Source organism: Gastrolobium bilobum, unplaced genomic scaffold (assembly GCF_033153095.1).
Source record: "Gastrolobium bilobum isolate Gb01-03AN ecotype WA unplaced genomic scaffold, APGP_CSIRO_Gbil_v1 utg1533, whole genome shotgun sequence".
Classification (NCBI taxonomy): Eukaryota; Viridiplantae; Streptophyta; class Magnoliopsida; order Fabales; family Fabaceae; genus Gastrolobium; species Gastrolobium bilobum.
The window spans coordinates 150,631-157,267 of NW_026897265.1; positions in this window are offsets into that span (position 1 = coordinate 150,631).

The window sequence follows — 6,637 nt, forward strand, 5'->3', positions numbered from 1 at the left end:
CGAACATTCTTATTGGTTAGGATAGGCTTGGTCAGGTTCTATGTACCTCACTCCAATAAATAATTTATTTATTTATTTTATATGTTGTTGTAGATAAATTTATCTTTTATATATACATAAAAATACACTAGACTTATTTTTTTTTTTCTTCATTTCACATGTTCCAATATAAACTTTATATATTTTTATGTATATTTATGGGGAAAATTGTGTATCATTTTAAAGTATGTAAAGTTATGTCATTTTAAATGAGAGAAAGATCGATAAAGGAGGAGAGAGGTAGACAAAAAAATATAAAAGTATGGGTCCCACCTCTTTGTGAGAGTGAAATGACATAAATTATATCATTTAAAAGATAAACATTTTTCTCATTTTTTTTTTTTTTTGGAGTTACCCAACCCTAATTATCTTTTTGAGACGAGTTGGCTCCCTCCGGTATCCCCACGATACTCTTTGAGCCGGCTATGAGACTAATCCGGAGTGCGGGGGAACAGTGATGGCTAAAGGTTCAGCCCCCTCCCCAAGAATGCATTCAGCGGGAATCGAACACATATCCAACCCCACTAACTCAGCGCCAAATTACCAACTGAGCTGCACCCATTGGGTCATTTTTCTCATATTTATGTATATGTATAAAAAATATTAATCCCATAAAAAAAGATATGAACTGTTGGGATTTGAAATAATATGCCCCTACATAAGGACATAAACAGGATAAAGGGATTTTTCAAAATGATCTAGCCAGCAGTTAGATTATCTCAGGTTAAATAAAATATGTTATGCCGTTATGGTCTAGCCAGCAGTTAGATTATCTCACGTTAAATAAAATATGTTATAGTCGTATAGGAAAATTATAATTATTTAAAAGTAAATTTATGGTGATAATTTTATAATTATTTATTTTAATTTTTTCTTTCTTTCTCTTATATCATTAATTCACCTTTATATAATTATAAATTTTTTATATGATCATATCATATTTTATTTAACCTAAGAAGATCTATTCTCCTAAACAGTTTTTTTTTTTTAACCCTAAGCAGTTTTTTTTTTTTTTTAACCCTAAGATCGTGGCGTACATGCACTTTTTCATTGGTTAGCCAGACATCAAGAATTCTTCAATTTGGCTCTATCATTCAAATGATAGTGGAGAATCCGTTCGCTGAACAAGCAATGTAGCCAAAACCCAAGGATGAAAAGTTTTTGCTTCTGCTCCCAAATAAGCACCGTTACCACTTTTGTAATTTTGTTTGGGGAGAGGGTGGATTTCGGGGTTCGTAAAATTTATTTTAAAGAAACCATCGTCTGTTTGAAATTTATTTCGAAAAATAATTTTTTGATTTAAAAAAAAATAAAAAAATTCGATTGATAAAGTTAAAAAAATTTAGAAATGATAACGGTTTTTTTTATTTTTAGAATTAAATTTAGAAAACATATTTAAGTTATTTTTATTTTATGCTTTAAATTTTAAATTTCAAAATAAAAATATATATTTTATTAACTATTCTACAAACTAAATTTAAAAATAAAAAAAATTAAAACACAATCAAACACGTTCATATTTCAAGCTACAATATAAGAATGAAGAAAGACTTGAACGAATGGAGCATCGTATTGCGTTGCCAAAATGTTGGAATTTGAATATTCTAGGCTCATTTTGACTAGAACAGCTTATATCTGGATTCTTAGTCAATGCATAACCTTAAAATTAAGGTGGTTACCTAACCTCTGACATGTAACTGAATGAGTTAAATAACTAAATATTTTTTCCTTTTCTACACAGAGGAAACTAGCAAGATAAGTTGAGGAATAAAAATAATGATTATTATATTTTATTACATTATTTTAATTATTTGAAAAAAATATGAAATATTTATACTTTTCAATTAATAGTTTTTATTTTAATTTTTATGTGTCGTAGTAGTACATATTAACAAAATTCAATAAATATATTAATATTAAACTGGAATTATTACTCGTACTAGAATTTTTTTAAAGTGTTATCATTAACTAAACTTTTCTTGACAAAGCGCTATCTGCCCTTCATTTAAGAAAAAAACAAAAAATTTCATGATATAAATTAGGAGGTGTTTGATAGAGGAAATTTTTTTTTTATGCCTGAAAATCACGATTACCAGAAATATGCTGGAAAAGTGATTTTTCTGAGAATGTGACCAAAAAACTGTTTGGTAGGTCAAAATATTACCGGTAATGTTGGCTCAAGTTTTTTGATTTATTGTTTAGTTGATTATCAAATATTACTAGGAATGTGAGTATTTTTACAAGACTACCCTTTATATTCTCAATTAACCCATCTTTTTTAATTCAAAACTTTTTAAAAATTAGAACTCGTTTTGCAATTAACATTCAGCTCACGGCGAAAACAAAATTTCTCCTTTTGCAATTAACATTCATCTCTCCTTTTGGTGAAGAATAAAATTTCTCATTTTGCAATTAACATTCAACCAACGATGAAAACAAAATTAGAGGGTTGGCGAAAAACAAAATTTAGTACTGTGTTCATTTTCGACAATTAAACATATTGTCGCGTTGACCTTCTGAACCGCCATCATCGAAGGAATTGTTGTGCATTTTGCTCGGTATTTCATCTCGAATTTCTCTCTTTCCAATGTTTTAGGGTTTGAAGGATGCTATGAGCTTCCTGGTATTCCGCATTAATGAACATCTATTTCCAAATCACATTTGCATACCCATTTATCAGCAACTTGCTCATCTTTGTCAATTTTTTTGTTTTGTGTTTTGTTGTTGTTGTTGTTGATTTTTATTTATTTTTAAATGAAGCTAGCACAGTTTAGGGGCAGCTTGAACGTGTAATGCCTGGTCACTTACAAGAGCAATGATTGTCCCCACGAACCAACACGAGACTTTTCAGCGTATGCTTTGCCCTCACTCACACACTTCCTAGGAAACTTCATAGGAGGTCACCCATCCCAAAATTTCTCCAAGTCAAGTACACTTAACTATGGAGTTCTTAAGTTATGAGCTATCGAAAAGTAGATACATCTTGTTAGTATAGTTAGTACATATTAAATCCTATAAGCCACACTCAACTGTATAATCCTATATCTACACAGTCTCTGGATCCCTCTCTTTCAGGAGTTGATTCGATTCATTCACGTGCCTCTCCTACTGGAAGCCTACCAGGAGCCGCTTCTTGTCTGTGCCTCTCTTGTGCGCTGGTGATCACTCCCCGCCCGTCTAAATTATAAGTGTTGCATTTAAGCCAAACCATAACAATATAATTATAAACAACATATAATTTAGAGATAAGGAGAAAAAAAAGTTTGACAATAATCAATTAATATGTGAGTTAAACCAATGTTATGATAAGATTTAATATAAAACAAAACCATTACGACACAAGAAGACAATACAAAATAAATAATTAAAAACATAATATAGGAATAGAACTTATAAACATGAATGCCGAACATAATACAAAGATGTAATTATATAATAAAAACCATTACTGTTTGATGTCGGAATATTGATCCTATTGTTGATTGCATGTTGAAATCACCACAAGAACCTATTGGGAGATAGAGTTTTGCGCTTGAAATTGGAGAACTTATGGGTTGGACAATTGTAATTGGTGATGTTATGAGGATGGTGCCAAGAGAAGCTAAAGGAAAGCTTGAAAGGTAAACTCTTGTGCTTTGGGGATTTTGCCCCTTGATGTTCCACCACACCCCATGGGTTGTTGTGGTTGGTATATCATGCATGTACATTGGTGTTTAGATTGGGTGTCCTTGCTTGTGATGTGAACACTTGGATGTGTTTACTTGAATGAACATTTGGACATGTTCTGTGGCCAGTTGGATTGTTTGAGCATTCCTGGGATGGCTGATGGACTTGAGAGATGGCTCTATTTTGCAATATATCGGCATTCTTGGGATGGCTGATGGACCAGAAAGATGTTGTGGTTGGTGTGGGTACACCTGGCATAGACGTATGCTATTATGATTTATGGCATGATGTCGTCTTTATACTTGTATATCATATCAAGGTTGGAGGAGTCTCCAAAGTCCTTGAGTTTACTGAGATTGTATCTCACCCCGTGTGGGGCTTATTTTCAAGTACCGCTAGTGGCATGATTGACGCACCTCAGGGCAAGAGACTTAAGTAGAGGCATTGACATGCATATTTTAGAGTTTTGCATCCATTGACTGGAGAGCATGCTAAGATCCTTTTGACATATGTATTTGGTAGAATTAATCATGTATGCAACTATGTCATTTTGAAAAAGTTATTGATGATGTATCATTCTGAGAGAACCTGTATTATGCATTGATATATAAATGCCAATGAGGAAAGGAATGATAATGAAAAGAATTCATGTACGACGAGTGTTGTAACATTGTCATTTAATGTTTAGTATATGAATTCAATGAAGAAGTGCATGGTATGAATACTGGAAATAAATGGAGAGATTTAGATGAAGATCAATTAGGTACTTTGGGAGATGATGGTAGCAAGAGATAGATGTCCAAAGTCTCAAAATTACATTCCCTATCCTCCATAGCGCGCTAAAGCGCCCTTGGAGCGCTAAAACGTGCTATGAGGTTTGAAGATGGAGATACCCTCTGTCGCTGAGCGCTAAAGCGCTCTAGTGCGCGTTAAAGCACTCTAAATGACCAAAAAATGCAATTCCCTCTGTCGTTCAGAGCTAAAGCGCATCTAACATGCGCTAAAGCCCGTTAAAATGAAGGAAATGGGCTCGAAGAGCCCACTAAAGTGCGCTCACTCCGAAATAGCAGAAACATGCTTTAGTAAAATGGACATAACGTGAGCTATAGAACTCCAAATAGAGCGCGGTTTGAACCTATACAAAGCTAACCCATAGACCTACAACCATACAAAATATTAGATCCAACGGAAATATATTTAAACCGGTTCCATTTTGAAGTTGATGCTTCATTTTTGGAAACTCGGCTTTGAGCGACCAACTTGTGAGTAACATAACTCGGGCTATATTTTACCGAATGGTTAATATTATACCTTTTCAAAAAGCCCAAAATATATATAGTTATGCTTAGTCGTTGTTAAGTGATTAATTATGTTTATTTAATTGTGTTTATCCTGTATTAAATTATTTGACATGGGAAGGTATTTTCCACATAAATGTGGCTGGAAATATTATTGTTCGAAAACACTCAAGAAACTGAGAATATTTATCACCTATATATTTCATTTGTTATCTAACATTTCCAGATTAGTACACAATGAATTGGGTGTATCTATGTGGCATAAGATGGAAATGTTGATCTTGATCTATGAAGACCATATGGAGGCTCATCTACTCGTTTATTTAGCTATGTAGTTGGAGATCCCTTTTGTAGGATTTCTGCTCCTATCATCTTTTTGAATGTAAATATGATGTAGGAGTATGAAAATCCTTTATTTTATATAATGTGGATGATTTTGGGTCTGCGAGCCACTAATTTTAACTGTAATTTTTTGAAACCTATATGGGATATTTGTGAGAGCCACAATAGTTAATGACTATGAATGAATGTATGAAGGAATTAACCTTTAGACTACTTTTAAAAAATTTACGTAAATTATTTTAAGGAAGAAATACACATTAAGAAATAAAATGAAAAAATGTGATACACTCTAATAATTATTTATGTAAGGTGTTACAAAAGGACCATTTTATAAGATGTTCAGATTTGTCCTTAAGCGTCAAACCACTAGAAATCAGAATCTCTTTTGCCTTGAGCACATTTCTAGCGTAAGTTTCTACCTTCCTGACAACAGACAATTGGTGAGAGCTTTCTCCTTCAAACACCAACTTGTTCCTCTCTTACCATATGAACCAACATATTGTACCAGAAAATAACACCCAATTGAGACCATTAGCTCGACCTAACTGTTTGTTGTTCATGTTATGATGGAGCTATTATGCAAAATCTTGATTAAAAAATTATGGTTGACTATTGCTAGGAACAACAACTTCCCAAACAGATTTGAACTAACTATATTCTCTTATAATATAGTTACAATTTTTAGTTGCCACACTACATCTTGGGCAAAGATCATTATTATGCAAATGACGTTTTGCTCTTCAAGCATTTGTGAGAATATTATTTCCCTTAAGAAACCAGAGAAATAATCTAACCCTCTAAGGGCCATCCCATTTCCACACTGTGTCCCAATGGTTAGCAGGGCTTGTTGATAATTATCAATCAGAGAGTTATACACATACTTAATTGAAAGGCTACCATCCAGAGATTTAGCCCGAATGATTTTGTCTTCTCCATTATCCGTTGAAGGATGGAGGATATTGGCAATCAGTTCGCAAACTTTCACATAAATAAAATTTTGGAACAAGGGCTAGTTCCATAGTTATAAATTTATCAATCGTCCATTCCTTGATATCCCCGGGAATTTCATCGGTGGTATGTTCTAAAAGGCCTCCACCCATGGGGAGTCATTTGTCCCTCCAAAACTTAGTGGCTTTACCATCCACAAACTAAAATCTCGAACCATCTATGATCTTCCACCAGACTTTAAGAATCCCACTCTAGAGGAAGGGTGGAGATTGGCTACCTCACAATTGTGGACATAAGTCATTCCCCACATTGTACTTATTTTTTAGGACATGAACCCATAAGGC